Source organism: Natator depressus, chromosome 5 (genome assembly GCF_965152275.1).
Source record: "Natator depressus isolate rNatDep1 chromosome 5, rNatDep2.hap1, whole genome shotgun sequence".
In the NCBI taxonomy this organism is placed as follows: Eukaryota; Metazoa; Chordata; order Testudines; family Cheloniidae; genus Natator; species Natator depressus.
This window is the reverse complement of record NC_134238.1, coordinates 117,292,425-117,308,094: the sequence shown is the minus strand read 5'-3', so window position 1 is coordinate 117,308,094 and position 15,670 is coordinate 117,292,425.

The following is a 15,670-nucleotide window of genomic DNA, read 5'->3' as shown; positions in this document are numbered from 1 at the left end:
GTCCCTCTGTATTTTATCCCTACCCTCCAGCGTATCTACCTCTCCTCCCAGTTTAGTGTCATGTACATGACCAGTGCTAGAAAGGTAAGCCCATCTGCCTAACTCCCTGTATTCCCTCTTTGCCTGGTTTCCCCTCAATAACAGTCCACCCAGAGAACATGGGCCCTCTGATGCCAGTTCCACTGATCATGATACACTACTCCTGGGATCTGAGACCACTGGCTCATAAAGTGTTATTTACAATAATGATCTTCCTCCATCTTCTGCCAAAGGGACCCTAGACTTTTCAAATTATTTTACTGACCTATTACCCGCCTGTTGTGGATGAAGAAGTTTTCCTGTCTGGCCTTTACCTCTTTGCAAATTCTCTTTACTGAAGGCCACCATAGAAAGCTTTCTTTATAAGAAGAAACACATTGAATTATTAACATTTTTATGGCCTCATAGATAGGGCAGTGGGGCTCCACGGACAGAGATTGGGGTTCACAAGACCCCTGGGTTTTATTCTTGGCTTGTCGCATGACTTGGGAAAGTCACTCCCTCTTTCTGTGATTCAGCTTCCCCATCTGTAAATAATTATGTTTCCCTCCTTTCTAAGCACTGTGGGTATGTCTACACTGGAGGGGTAAAATCCTGCAGCAGCAAGTCTCAGAGCTAGGGGCTCATGTTATGGTGTTAAAGACAGACATGTAGATGATCTGGAGGACCGTGATCAAGGCATCACAGCTTTTATCCATTCATATACATTACTCTTAACAGTAGCATGTCTGTTAGATCTGGGAGCCCGGAGATCAAGGCCCCATTGTACTAGATGCTGTATGTACAAGAAGTTAAAGAGAGTCTTTGTTTCAAAAAGCTTACAAGCAAAACAGATCAAATAGACTGAGGGTTGGATGAAGGAAACATTATCATCCCCATTTTACAGATGACAAATTAGGCACAGAGAAATTAAGTGGCTTGCCCTAAATCACACCTGGAGGCTCGGACAGAAACAGGCATCAAAGCCAGATCTCCTGAATCCCATCTATGCCCTCAACCACAAGACCATTTTAATGTAATCATAGTGCATCTCTTTTTCTTAGATGCAGAGCCCTTGGTCCCTTTATCCAATTCTGGGTCTTCATGGCATCTTTCGTTTTGCTATGTTCCTCTCACTTCCTTATTCTCCTGTTTCTTCATGTAGTACCAAATATACTTCTTTCCACCTTTCCCTACCTACCTTGTAGCTTCTGCTTCCATATCTATGGTGATATGGGATCTAATTATAATCCAGACTGTCTCCTCCACAATTATGCCCATTACACACCCAATCACCTTTAAAGATTATTTTTCTAGTTCTTCCCCATAGTGTGATCCAGCCAGTAATTTCTAAGAGCTGTAATTCTGCAGCTCTTCCAAACAAGTCACTTGCACATGGCATTGCACAGACAATAGGTATGATATTAAGCCATATGTTTCATGCTTTTTCAAGTGAACAGACACAAGGGCATCAGTGAGTAGTAACAGTCATTTAGAATCAGTGTCATTCCACTACTTTTAATTCTGTTCCAACTTTTTGGCTGTTCTGTATAATTAGAAAACTAGGGACCAGATCCCCAGGTGGTGTAAATCAAGATAAATCCATTGACTTCAATGAATCTTTGCTGATTGATACCACGCTCATAGTTTATGTTTGGCTAACAATTTTGTATTTTAAAACAAAATCTTTTGTCAACTACTGAACTGTAGAATCAGCCATCCTTTCATATTCTAATCAACCTTATAATTAACCCGTATCCATGGGGACTGCCTCCTGTTACTGATCTTATTTGAGGGAGATTCTTTTGTATCTGTTGAAGCAGCTGTTTGTGTGTCTGCGTACCCTGCTGAATCAATTAATCATTTAATTAAAGCCGTATATCAGCTGTGCTAATCAGAAGCAAATTGAGCATCATTTTTTTAAATACACTTCAGAACATATAAACCATACTATATGAAATAGGATTCCCTGTATTATTTCAAAAATGAAACTGGAGTTCATCAGCATAATGGATGTTCCTTTAAGGAGGCGGTTGATGGCAAAACAGACATTTCTGGTGATTTTGTCTGAACGCTCGTGCTGGCTGAACACAGTTTTAATTTGCAATCCAGATTTTAATGTGAGAGAGAGCAAACAGTTTAGCTATAGCTATCTGTTCTTCCCGTGATGTATGTGAGACTTACCTAGGTAATTCATTAGCCCTGTTACAGTGATTGGAGAAGAAATCCAAAGGCTGCATACATAGCACCAAATCTAGGCCCACTTTGCTTTTCCCCTCTGAAAATGGATGGAGAATAATGCTGTTGTATTTTGGGAATTCCACTTAAACACATGCACATAGGCAACTTGGGCAAGGAGCATGAATAATCCTAGCAAAGGAATATGTATGGGGGAGCAGAGGGTATGCACTAAAGTGAGAAGACTATGGCCAGGATTGGTGAAAATGGGTGCTTGAAGTTAGGCTTTGAATTCCATATTTAGGTTGTGATGCTGGTAAACCAAGTGCCAGCTCTAGCCAAGGCAGTAGGGGTTAGCTAAGAGCTGATAAATTCATAGTTGGAAACCAAACTAGCTCACCTGTGTGTTAGTTTTGTTCAGAATAGGCATTAGTCTTATAAGAATGTATTTAGTGTTTCAAATCTATAAAATGCTTGTAAATTGCTCCATGCATTAATCTCACTTGTAATGTCTGTATTCCAGTGTAGAAGATGAAATATAAGTTTGTTTTATAATAGTAAAAATGCCTCCTCTGAACTTGTGAACTCAGATGGGAAGAGTGGCCCTCCCATCCATCTAAGAGGACTATCAAAAATTAAGTGGGCAGTTGTAGGACAAAAGCTTTGTTGGTTGCCCCATCCAGCATGGAGAAGTACATGCAGAAGGCCTCATCCAATTGGTTTGAATGATGGAAGAGGGAAATGAATACAATCTTCATTTTAGCTATTTTTATTTCTTACAAGGGCTGGAACTAAGAAACAAAAAAGCAGAGATTCCCAGAGTCGACCTGGGTTAAGCCCTGAAAAGACATTCAATACTGACAGATTCCTACATCTGTCACCTTTTGAATCACAGACTGAAACTCATTTGTGAATATATAATTGCTTGTTTTAACCTGTAAATAACTCTTGTATTTATTTTTCCTAGTTAATAAACCTTTAGTTATTTTATTATAGGATTGGCTATAGGCATTGTATTTGGTGTGAGATCTGAGGTACAAATTGACCTGGGGTAAGTGCCTGGTCTCTTGGGACTGGAAACAACCTGAATATTTTGTGATCTTCGGTGTAAGTGACCATTTGTCACTAAGTCCAGCTTGCCTGGGTGGCAAGATAGATTGGAGAGCCCAAAGGGACTGTCTGTGACTCCATGGTAAGACTGTTACAGTGCTGTAGGAATTCACACTTGTTACTGAGTTGGAGAAATTTAATTCTAGAACATACCACCACTTTGGGGCACCTGCTCTGCTTTGACAGTCTGTCCTGAGATTGGCACTCTCAGATGTGAGCCACTCCAGACATTTCTGTGTGACATAGGCATCTAAATAAGTGTCCTGATTTTTCAATAGTGCTGATCAGCCAGCTGTTCCTATTGACTTAGGCTGGAATTTTCCAAAGGACTCAGTGGCCTAATGCTGCAACCTGTGCTGTCAGAGGCCATGATCTTCCACAAGGGCAGTACGGCATCATTCCCATTGGGAGCAGTGGAAGACAACGGACATTTTGAAAGAGGGCCTCTTAACTAGGGAACCTGTGGCTTCAATTCCAGTGAGAATAATCAGATATGTCAGCCAATTTGAAAAATTTTGAAAAAGGGCATTTCTTTCTGGAATTCTCTGCAGAAGAATATTATTTGTCAGCCCCTGCTGAAGAGGCTTTCATTTATGAAGAATCATGGTAAAAAAGCAAACCTTAATCCTAAAAAAGACTTCAAATGTAGCCAGTGCATGAGATTACAGTGAGTTATAACTATATGGTAAACTTGAGGAGTCTGAATTATTCTAAAATGAAAGGACTCATTTTTAATTAATTTTAAGTCGCAAACTAATCAACTGATTTATTTGCAATGTCTCAGAAAATTAATTCTGTATTCAAAGTGTAAATATTGTAATATTGGAGAGAATATGCTGGAGTCTTCATATGTGATAAGTGGTTGACTCCCTGCTTTGAATACACAGCCTCTGACATGATGCATGGCACATGGCCTTTGCTTTCTCCATATGCTATAATTTCATAATGTCTAATGTCTACCTAAATACAAAAAGTGCTCTAAAGACACCTGTATAATTGTCAGTACATGGGGGTTTTGTGAATGGGGAAAATCTTCACCCTTAGTAGCAGGCTGTTCAGTCTGAAATTGTTAGAAGATGGCACTTTTCCTGTGAACTGTGCTTAGTCATGAAGAAGGCTAGATGTGCATGACCCCTGGATATTTAGGAGCAAGGTATTAACACTTCTGTGGTCACTGATTAGAGGAGCCTATGTGACAGAGGGCTAAGGGTGCCACTCTTTTTTTTTCTTAGGGTGACAACGCAGGGAAGAGTTACGGTTGTTTGGATCCCATTACCTGCATTTTCGTGGTGTCAATTGTTTAATTTCCAGGCTTCTCAATGTTTGTGTTTTTTGAGAAAATGGAGACATTCACTTTGAGTTTTTTTGGCTCATGTGATAGATTCTTTCGGTTTTCACTCCATGTAAGAGGGTTTTTTGTTTTTGTTTTTGCCTAGTTATGTAACTTCTTTGACATTTTTAAATTGAATTTAGTGAAAGACTCCAGATTCACAGCCCAGTGACTGAGGTCCTATATTTATTCATTAAATCAGTTTTGTGTGGCTTTTGTCAGCTTCCCCCAATCTACTTAGCTAATGTGCTTTAGCCCTGACCCTGGGGAAAGTGAGTTCTATCTCCAAGTCAATCAGTCCTCGGACTCTTCCCCAAAAGGGTGCCACTCAGTGCTAGCTGTGGGGATGTTTTTGTGATGTGGGCATTTGCACTATAGAAACTTGAATAGGAATGCAATAATGTCAACCCTACTTGCTGAGTGGTTCAGATACTAAAGGTGTTCCTGTGAATTATTGCCACAGTGCCTAGGAAATGTTCTTTAAAGCATGCCCGTGTGAAAACTGTTTATTATTTTAGAAGGTACGAAGACTAAGAGCCTATCAAAGATCAAGTGATGTTTAAGCCATTCCAAAATGTCATCATGACCAAGGGCGGTTGGAGACAGATCCACAGAATTATGTGCTGGATCTGCTTCATTTATTGGACTCCTAGCTAGCAAGATACCAGTCCTGAAAATTTCACTCAAGCTCCTTTCACTGCAGCATTCAGTCAACCTCAGAGTACAGCTTCCCTATTTCATTTTAGGAATTAATGAATATTCAAGACATTTTCAGGATATAGGGCCCTGGGGATCTAGACCTCAAATTGCAAATCAGAATACAGCCAGGTGTACCTTGGTACAATCCCTACCAACTGGGATAATGAAGCAATGGTTAATACATTGCTTCCCATGGAAAACATTTATTTAATTTCTGTAATGTGGAGCAAAGGAGCTTGATTAAATACATCCACTGAGTTTTACTTATTTTTGTGCCACAATCTCCAGGGTAAACTTTCAGTGCAGTGCACAGGGATTTAGCTGCCCAATCCCCATTTCCATTAATGGAAGGCATATGGCTAAATCCCTGTGTGCAGCACACTCCTTTAACGTTCGTTTAAAATGTAGCCTCTTGAGTGTTAATGGAAAATCTCAAGCCTTGTTGCAGTCAGCCGATGAAACTAATCTCTAGCAGTAACATAAAGATTAGTCTCGCTTCAAAAGACAAATGTGCTGTTCCATCAGTTCAGAGAGAGACAGCTCAGCTCCTCCAGAAAGGAGACCACTGACAGCAAAATTGCATACAAATGATGATACTCTGAGCATGTACAGTGGCTCTCAGGCTCTTATTTCTATAGATTTGTTCATTTCATAAATACTTTTAACCTACATCTTAAATAATTTTCAGGCTTTGGGAGCTTAATCCTGGGATTTGCTGAGTAGCCTCACCTTCCATGGAATTCATCAAAGGTGAGCTCTGGGCAGAGGTTCAAACAGGACTTCTTATTTTATCCAGAACTGGTGTATTGATTATCCAGAGTGAATCTGAACGCTGAACCTTTGAAAGTTCTCATTGGCTAATTGGCATGTCTTTTTTGTTCTCATTTTAGGAACAAAATGCAGGACCAGGGGCTTTTATTTGGCAGTTTTCAATGCTTTGGTGATAACCAACACTTTGGCTTCTTTCTGCTCTGCCAGAACCCCACTAAGCAGGAAATAGAGGGTCAAAAGTGGTAGCTGGTAAGACCGCTGCCCTCTGCTCCATCTTATCAATTAAACCTGATAGTCAATGAGTCCTCATCTGTTGGGGCTTTGAACCCACTTTCAACACTCTTTTATTAGCTTTCAGATAAAGCCACATCTGCTATTGTCACCATCCTGCCATAGTTGCAGCTGCACAACCTGAGGGTATTTCACAGACCCTCAACATTGCCTCATAAAATCAGGACTTCATGCTGGGGCCAAGCCTGTGAGTATCATGGCCACTGATAATATAACACGGCCTTACACAGAAAATGGGGGAAACAGCTGGCCAAAAAGATGCCACCCCAAAAAACGATGGGATTCACCTAAATAGGTGACACAATATTTCCTGTGTGTGTGCTAGTCTGTGTATATGTATGCATAAAATATTTTTTTTTCAAATAGTATAGAAAAAACAGTAGTGGGGATGAGGGGTGAATTCAGCTGAAGGGAAACCCTTAGGCTTTTCACTTTTTTCCAATGCTAGCAGGCATGGACCCTGCCTCAGCACTCTGGGGAATATAATTTATTGAGTAATTGTCAATCTTTTGGGACTGCAAACAATCTAAGGTGGAGGCAACTCATCAGCACTACTGGACTACAGCATTACCATTGCTGGCCCCAAATGCTGATAGTCAGACCCAGGTGCTGTGGTTTGAAACAACTTGCCATTTTGTGGCAGTTTATAGATAAAATCTTTCTGGGTGCATTTGAAATACTCAAATATTAGAGCTTGTCAAATAGTATTTGTCTAAGGCAAAATTATGTGACTGCTGAGCTATTTTGCCTTCACAAATCACTTATAAACCAGTCTTCCTGTCAAACATATTTGGTATATGAAGATATTTGACCAATATTATGATGGAATAAATGGCAAGGAATTGATTGACTTTACTGTTTTAAGTTTTGAAATGGGTCACTCAAGTCCCATGGCTTCAGACCTAGGAAGTTTGTAGCATTTTACTTTTCTCTCAATGCCCATTCAATCCTTCTCCTATTTTATAAGATCCCCATTGCAGTGCTGGCAATTTTTCTGAGGTAAGCACTGTGACGGTGTTATCTGTTTGATCTGTACACCAAGGAAGATGAGCAGATAGTGACTCCTCAATGAGACTCACTGGGGATTTGCAGAACACACTAGTTTCGGTTTACTGATATTTGCACATCTTGAGTCTGGTTTCACTTTTGGGCTTCAGCACCAGCATCTCTGAGCTGAGCCCCAAATCCAGCCTCAGTGGTTGAAAGAGAAACTGAAATCCAATTGCTCCAGCTGAAAAACATAGAATCCAGCTAAGATCCAGCAGCTCTCTGCAGTCTCCCCATTCTACCAACTATCCAAATGCTCCAGAGTATGCCTGGGATTGCCTTGGTTACATTTGCTGGACTGTTATGCTGCTTCAAAAGACCTCAGCTTTTTATTGGTACCCAAAGTCCTTCAAAGTAAATAATACTGTTTATGGTACTAACAATGCAATGTTATATCTGCCATTTTACAATGAAATTGGTTTTGGATGTGTTAATTAAGATGGATTATCATCATGTGTCTGAATTTTGGGCACATTATGCTACGTTGCCCTTGTATCTCCATCTGAAGCTCATCTGGACATGGCCCCTCTCTGAAGATCTCAAAGCACTCTGCAAACTTTAAAGAACTAAGCCTCACAACACTCCTGTGAAGAATCTAGGTCTAAAAACCATTTTACAGATGAGGACACCGAGGCAGAGAGATTAAATATTTTATCTAGGGGCACAATGAATATGGGGCAGAATCAGGACTAAAACTCTTATTATGACTCTCAGGCCTGTGCTAGACTGTGCTGCTTCCCATAAGTCACAGGATACATCCAGGGTGCTCTGACTTACACCAGCTTCAATTGCTCCCTAGAGTCAATTCTGCTGGCCAAGGATCACTGTACTCCAGCCATGCTCCCTCTTATCCTTTGTGAGCCTGCTATGCAGTGAGATGGAGGATAGAATAATTTAGAGCAATTGTACATTCCTTTATACCCCCCATAAGCTCCTGAGCTTGGGCAGATTTCCCTCTCTTTTACACCCTGGGGCTGGTACAAAGGGGATGGAGCAAGGATCTGACACCATGTCACGTAGTGGGGCAAGAAGCACCAAGAATCCCATGTTGTCATAAAGAGTGAAGTGCTTTATTTCAGGATACTGTGGAAATGGCAGATAGTCAGCACTACTTCCAAGGATGCTGTGACCTACTGTATTAACTCTTTAGGTGCTTTCCAGCACAAAAGCATAGAGATACCAAGGTGACAGGCACCTTATAAATGAGCCAGAATAAGGAAAACAGTGGTATTCTCCCAAACTCTGCTCACTACCTGAGCTTCACACTCTCCTGGTGTCAAATGCTACTCATGAGATGCTACTGTATAGTGTTTCTCAAATGTGGCCACCGTGGCCGCATGTGACCACCAGGGGCTATTTTTGTAGCCACAACCTCCTGGGTGGTGATGGGGGCGGGGGCATGCCCCCCTCTGGAGAGAGACAAGCTGGAGGAGCAGGCAGCCAGTGAGTTCCTCACCTTCCTGGGATCAGTGGGGTCGAGCTTCAGCCCTCGGGTGGCAGGCACTAGTCACAGGGCTTTGAGCTCTGTCCCCAGGCCTTGTCCCCTGGGCATGGGGCTTCAGGCTCCATTCCCTGGCTGTGTGGTGATGGGCTCTGGCCCCAAGCTCACCCCCCCGCCCTCCGGCATCCCTCCTGCCTCCCCCTAGTGCCCATTGCCCCTGGCCCCTGCTGCCTCTGTACAAACCTCCCCATCCAGGGCTTATTTTGTCCCCAGGCTTGCCGGGGCTTAAGTGTGCTGTGAAAAGTGATGTTTGTTAATATCACTTTTCACAGCACACTTAGTAACTAGCAAGTTTAAAAAAAAAAAAGCAACCAACAAAAGCAAAAGAAACAAGAAGAAAAAAACCAAGAATGTTCAAAGCACCTTATTTGTGTTTCTATTTTATCTAGGTCCAATAAAGAATAGAGACAACTGTACACTATTTTTATTATGAGTCTGCAAAAAAAACCCTACATAGATAGATTACAATGATTTGTACATGTACCTGTGCATATTTATTTGTTTTTCCTAAAGTTTATTAAGTATTTTAGGCAAAATGATCAGAGTGGCCCCACTCCGATGCCACCAAAAAATTGGTAGTGAGAACCCCAGATTCTTGTTAGAATGACCATCTTTCTTTGTTTGGCATGCTTTGATTAGCAATGAAATAGATAACAGTTGTAACCCCTTTGGGGTTTAGAGAGCATGGCCCCTTTAAATCGTTTTTTTGAGTCGAAAAGTGCTGATTGTTCCAGCAGGGGGAAGTGCTGTGGGAGAGTGGGGAGCAGAGAGAGAGGGGAGAGTGACAGGATGTGTATCTGGAGCTCCAGACAGAAGGGACGGAACGCAGGCCCTCAGAGAGCGAAGCAGCCGAGAACCTGCCTCGGAGGGACAGAATGGCCGATCGGGGACACCCCAGGACAGGATCCAGGAGAAGCACCATGCCAGGGAAGAATCACCCGAGAAGGACAAACCAGAGCTGGACCCAGTATCACTGTCGCCCACAGCTGTATGGGACTGTGAGTACTTGAGCTGGTGACTTTGCATTGGGAGTAAGGAGAGAGGCTGTAGCTAGTTACATGGGGAGATTGTCGCTCTGGATGGATTCGCAGAGAGCGGCAGAAGAGGGAACCGGAAGGGTTTGTTGTTGAAAGTTTGCTGGCGGCGAAGATGACTAGGAGCACCCAAGACTCACTGCCGGATGGAACTTTGCCCCGGAGTCCTGAACTCTGTGTGCAGACACATTGCTCGGTGTCTGCCCTTTCAGACTGTGGTACAACTGGGCCCGTGGAGCCTTGTGTTGAATGCAACCCTATTTTACTGCTCACCCTAGCTTTCCCCCTGCTGTTTTTCTCCTTTCATGCCTGAGTAAATAAATATTTCCCTTTCCTATATTCATTGTACTCTTCTGATGTGTGTGTGTTCCACTCTGGGGGGTTTGGAACAGGTGCCCCGGGGCTGGAAGGGACTTTCCCTGCTGCATTCCTGCGTGCACCTTCTCTTTGACAGAGCTGCTCACAGAACAGACTCCATCTTGGCCAGGCGAGCACTAAAGTTACATAGTGTTGACATTTAAACTGCCATCATTATGTTTCATGGATGAATGGGTCAGGGCATTCCTGTCAGTTATTCTTCCAGGCAGCCAACGTTGCTGGGGTTAACATAAGAATGGCCATACTGGATCAGACCAAAGGTCCATCTAGCCCACTATTCTGTCTTCTGACAGTGGCCAGTGTCAGGTGCCCCAGTGGGAATGAACAGAGCAGGCAATCCTCAAGTGATCCATCCCCTGTCGCCCATTTCCAGCTTCTGGCAAACAAAGGCTAGGGACACCATCCCTGCCCATCCTACCTAATAGCTATTGATGGATCTATCCTCTATGAACTTATCTAGTTCTTTTTTGAACCCTGTTACAGTCTTGGCCTCCACAACATCCCCTGGCAATGAGTTCCACAGGTTGCTTATTCACTGTGTGAAAAAATATTTCCTTTTGTTTGTTTTAAACCTGCTGCCTATTAATTTCATTTGGAGACCCCTAGTTCTTGTGTTATGAGAAGGAGTAAATAACACTTCCTTATTTACTTTCTCCACACCAGTCATGATTTTATAGACCTCAAGCACATCCCCCCTTAGTCGTCTCTTTTCCAAGCTGAAAAGTCCCAGTCTTATTAATCTCTCCTCATATGGAAGCTGTTCCATACTCCTAATCATTTTGTTGCCCTTTTCTGTATCTTTTCCAATTCCAATATATCTTTTTTTGAGGCGGGGTGACCGGATCTGCACCACGTATTCAAGATGTGGGCATACCATGGAACTTTATATAGAGGCAATATGATATTTTCTGTCCCTTTCCTAATGATTCCCAAGATTTTGTTGGCTTTTTTGACTGCCACTGCACATTGAGTGCATGTTTTCAGAGAACTATCCACAATGACTCCAAGATCTATTTCTTAAGTGGTAACAGTTAATTTAGACCCCATCATTTTATATGTATAGTGGGATTACGTTTTCCATTGTGCATTACTTCGCATTTATCAACATTGAATTTCATCTGCCATCTTACACTGAGCTTTCATTCTGAAAGTTGTTTTTGTACCCAAGAGCTAGAGGCTTACATTATGTTTGAAATGAAAGAGGAAATTTTAGTGTACATGATGCAGCCACCAATAGTGATAGCAGTAATGATGGTGTTTAGTTTGGGGACAGGGATGTAGGTAGGACAGGGAGAGAAAAGCTTGAGTGTCAGTTACAGGGCTTTATCATTAGATCCTGTGCATTCTAATGCAAATGAAATTCATAATCACAGAAAAGAGAACACATGGGCTTTTCAAAAAACTCCTATCACTCATCTCATTACTGATACATAAATATACCACATGTGCCAGCGCACCTTTCAGAGCAGCTGTATGGAGAACAAAGAATAAAAGAGAAAAGCAGCAAGGAAACAAAGACGAATTTCCAAAGCAGAAAACAGGAGCCACAGCAGCATTTGTGAATGAATTAATAAAATGGTTTACTTCTGTAGTTTTATTATCAGCAGTCTAACTAATTACTATAGCCCTTAATAAAGTTTACAGGTTTGACTTTAAAACAAAATTCATTTTACCCACTGTATCCATTTGAAAAAATTAATGAACTTTTCTTAGGACATCAGGGATCAATCATGGTTCAGAGAAATGAGAATTAATTCAAAACATTCATCTTTAAAGAAAAAAAAAAGTTTTATAACTCACAGCATCTAAGGATTGTGCCTGAACTTGCCCCTGAGCACTAGGCAGTCAATTTACCAGGATAAACTTATTCATTTCTAACAATTATTATACAGAGATACCCCTTCATCCAAAGGGAAAGTCCACTAATAAGATCTATAAATTCTCTTCATAATCACACAAGCTGCTTTGTAGCATATGCTAATCAATTCTGTCATTAAGTAATTTCTGTGGTCCATTGCAGCTGAGGATCTCATAGCACTTAAAACTATTAATGAAAGTAAACCTAAAAATACCCCTATATAGAAGAGAAGTATCTTCCCTACCTGTGAGGTGGAAATAATACCTGTAAAGCAGTTATGGGTGACGTTTTCAAAACGCTCCCAGGCAAAATCCCCAGCACACTCCCCATTCATCAGCCCCAAACAATCCATCCCATCCAGGACCCTTTCCTTCTCAAGGTCCTCCATTCTCCAGTAAAGCACCTCCACAGCACTCTACCACCGTCCCCCACGCACCCACCCCACCCATGCAACCTACCCACCCAACATCCCCCAGGCATCCAAATCCCCAGCCCATCTTCCTTTTCACCCAGCAGCTGGGTAACTCCTAACACGCATACCACTCCCCATCCCTCCTCACCCAGCAGCCAGGCAACACTTCCCAGCACCTGCCACCCAGACAGCCCACTTTGTGGCAAGTACCATATACACCAAAGGGAAAAAAAGGAGAAGAAATATTGCATTTGATCAATAATTGAGCATGAGCAGTACCGAAACATTAGATCTCACAGAGGCATTTTTAAAAGCAGTGTCTCAAAGACAGGTTGCACAATACAGTTGCAATGATTTTCCAATCCACCTAAGGAAGTGTTCAAGGAATAAGCAGCTGCTGCCCTCTTGTGGGTACCTGTGTACTAGACTGGATTATTTAATTGGTAGGCAGAAGCTGTTCAGCCTGGTAAGGCCTTTTAGGAGACCTTTCCCCATGTCTAGCCACGCTGGACCCTCTGCTGGTTGGTGTCTTGCCGTGTGTGACAGTATGCAGGTGTGACCCCCTTTGATATCCCACACCAAGGCACTGTCACCCAGGTGTGGCAGCTACTGGTATGATACTTCCCAGTGTTGACCAACCCACTGGTTGGCTACTTGCCTGTAACTTCCCATTTGTGCTGAAGGTTGCTTCTCACCTGACCTGAATCTAATTCTAAGGCCCTCTCTCTTTAAGGGCTAGCCAGCCCTGCTGGATGCAGCCCCTTTAGGAGTGGCTAAGATCCACTACTCTAGTGCTCCTTAGGCCTCCTGTTCCCTTTTATTTCCACAATAGCAGCTAAGGGGTTGCTTCTTTCATTCCAGCTCCCTGTTAGTGCAGCCTCTGGGGTTGCTCCTGCAGGCTGTACTTTTGACCCTTTTTACTCTGGGACAGCTCCTCCCAGATGATGTTTTCATCATCCATCTGGCTTCTGGCCCCCTCTTCTGGACACAGTCAGCTCACTGACCCCCATGTTTTCCCTAAAGCTGCTTATCTCCCTGTCACTTGTAATGGTGGTCTGGAGGGTGCTTCCTACCAGACCTCACATAAGGTTCAGTCACCTCATTTCTGCAGCCCCTCAGCTCCGCCCCTCTGCAGGCCTACACTAGCTGACCGTTGGTCAAATGTTGCTTCTTATGTTGCTAATATGATGGAAGTCATTTTTAGCTGACCCAAACCTAAGTCAAGGGTCTGTCTCTTTAGGTGGGCTGGCCAGCCTTTGGCTGATCCCTCTTTGAAAGTGGTTTCACAGCTTTACGTGTATCAGGGGGCCTTGCCAGTAAAGTCTCTTTCCCAGATAACATCTAATATGTGGGTCTGTTCAGCTGCTGCCCCTTTGTGAAACCAAGAGGGTTTCTTGCTGTCACACTGCTCCCCTAACTCTGAGCCAGCAGCCAGCAACTGGCAATTGCCAGCAACTGTCATCCCGGTTAGTCTGTTATGATGTCACCAGAGCAACAGCCATCAAATCAGATCAGAAAAGCGTGTTGGAAAGACAGAATGATTACACATCTGACACTTGCCCTTTGAAGGCCAGCCTCTGTCAGGTGTGGGTTTGTTTGGTATTTCATCAAATGTCATTGATTTTGTGGATCTATCCTTTCAATATTTTGGGGCTGCCAAGACAGGTACCCCTAAACCTGGGGCTAAAACTGCAAGAGTAGCCCAATCTAAGGTGGAAGTAAACCCACTGACTCATCAGCAGTGCTGGACTACAGCAATACCATTACTGGCCCCAAACGCCGACAGGGAGACATAGGTGTTGTGGTTGGAAACAACTTGCCATCTTATGGCAGTTGATAGACAAAATCATTCTGGGTGCACTTTAGATACTCAAATCTTAGAGCTGGTCAAACAGTATTTGTTGAAGGCAAACCTCAGTGACTGCTGAGCTATTTTGGCTTCTTATAAACGAGTCTTCCTCTCTAACGTATTTGGTATACAAATATATCTGACCAATATTATGACTGAACTAATCTAGTCTGTGTATTAAGTCAGGAATTGTTTGACTCTACTATTTTAAGCTTTGAAATGAGTCACTCAAGTCCCATGGCTTCAGACCTAGCAAGTTTGTAGCATTGTACGTTCCTTTCAATGCCCATTCAATCCTTCTCCTATTTTATAAGATCCCCATTGCAGTGCTGGCAATATTTCGGAGGTAAGCAATGTGGTGCTGTCATCTGTTTGATCTGTGCACCAAGGAAGATGAGAAGATAGTGACTCCTCAATGAGACTCACTGGGGATTTGCAGCTCGCTCTAGTTTCAGTTCACTGATATTTACACATCTTGAGTTTGGTTTCACTTTTGGGCTTCAGCACCAGCATCTCTGAACTGAGCCCCAAATCCAGCCTCATTGGTTGAAACAAAAACTGATGCCAGCGAGTAGAAACTGAAGTCCAGCTGCTCCAGCTGAAAAACCTAGAATCCAGCTTAAGAGACAGCAGCTCTCTGCAGTCTCCCCATTTTACCAACTATCCTAATGCTCCAGAGTATTGCAGGTGTTGCCATGGTTTCATCAGCCATCATGTTATTCTGCTTCAAAGACATCAACTTTTTACTGGTACCCAAAGTCCTTCAAAGTAAATATGGTTTGCATTGCCAAAAATGCAACATTATATAAAAACATAAGAATGGCCATATTGGGTCAGACCAAAGGTCCATCTAGCCCAGTATCCTGTCTTCTGACAGTGGCCAATACAAGGTGCCCCAGAGGGAATGAACAGAACAGGTAATCATCAAGTGATCCATCCCCTGTCACCCATTCCCTTTTTCTAGCAAACAGAGGCTAGGGACACCATCCCTGCCCATCTTGGCTAATAGCCATTGATGGACCTATCCTCCATGAACTTATCTAGTTCTTTTTTGAACCCTGTTATAGTCCTGGCCTTCTCAACATCCTCTGGCAATGAGTTACACAGGTTGACTGTGCATTGCATGAAAAAAATACTTCCTTTTGTTTGTTTTAAACCTACTGCCTATTAATTTCATTTGGTGACTCCTAATTC